Source organism: Kryptolebias marmoratus, linkage group LG3 (assembly GCF_001649575.2).
Source record: "Kryptolebias marmoratus isolate JLee-2015 linkage group LG3, ASM164957v2, whole genome shotgun sequence".
Lineage (NCBI taxonomy): Eukaryota > Metazoa > Chordata > Actinopteri > Cyprinodontiformes > Rivulidae > Kryptolebias > Kryptolebias marmoratus.
In genome coordinates this window covers 18,004,444-18,005,145 of record NC_051432.1, presented here as the reverse complement: position 1 = coordinate 18,005,145, position 702 = coordinate 18,004,444, and positions in this window count along the sequence as shown.

The window sequence follows — 702 nt, the reverse complement described above, 5'->3', positions numbered from 1 at the left end:
GTGTGCAGCGCTGGAATCTGCTCTTATTTACCTAGCAGGTTTTTATCTTACCTTTACAATTTATTTTTATAAATCTTTTAAAAAAAGTACAAAACATATTTATTATTACTTGTGATTATTTTTGGTTTACCACGAAAAATAATACACAAAACTGTTGTGTTTCATTAAAAAATATTATTTTTTGTCAATATTTCAGAGTTTTAGGGAAAAAATGCAGGCAGAATTTGTTTTAAATATTTGGTATTAGTTCAAATACAATTTATGACCTTCCTTCTATCTAAATTCATGTTTTTTTTCATAGTATCGAAACACAAATAATATAGTCTAAAATACTGGGAAGACACTTTAATCAACATTTATTGCAGTCATGGATAGTTTTTAGACAAATTGAAAATCTTATAGTGTTTGAGAAGAGCACTTTTAATCTTGATAGTTGTTGTTGCACTGGAATAGGAATAATAATTATTGATTTATACACAGATTTCTTTCCATCAAACACACTATAGATACATTTAAACATAATTGAAGGAAACATTTGTGCAAGACTTCAGATAAAGATAAAATAACTGGATTCATGAACTGTAGGAAACAAGTGTCTATTCAACAAAACCTTACCTCAGAACCTCAGATTACTAATCTCTGTCAGTTGGCTATTCCTTATTGTTTGATGCAGGGTATCAAATTGTCTTTTTTATCCTTTAG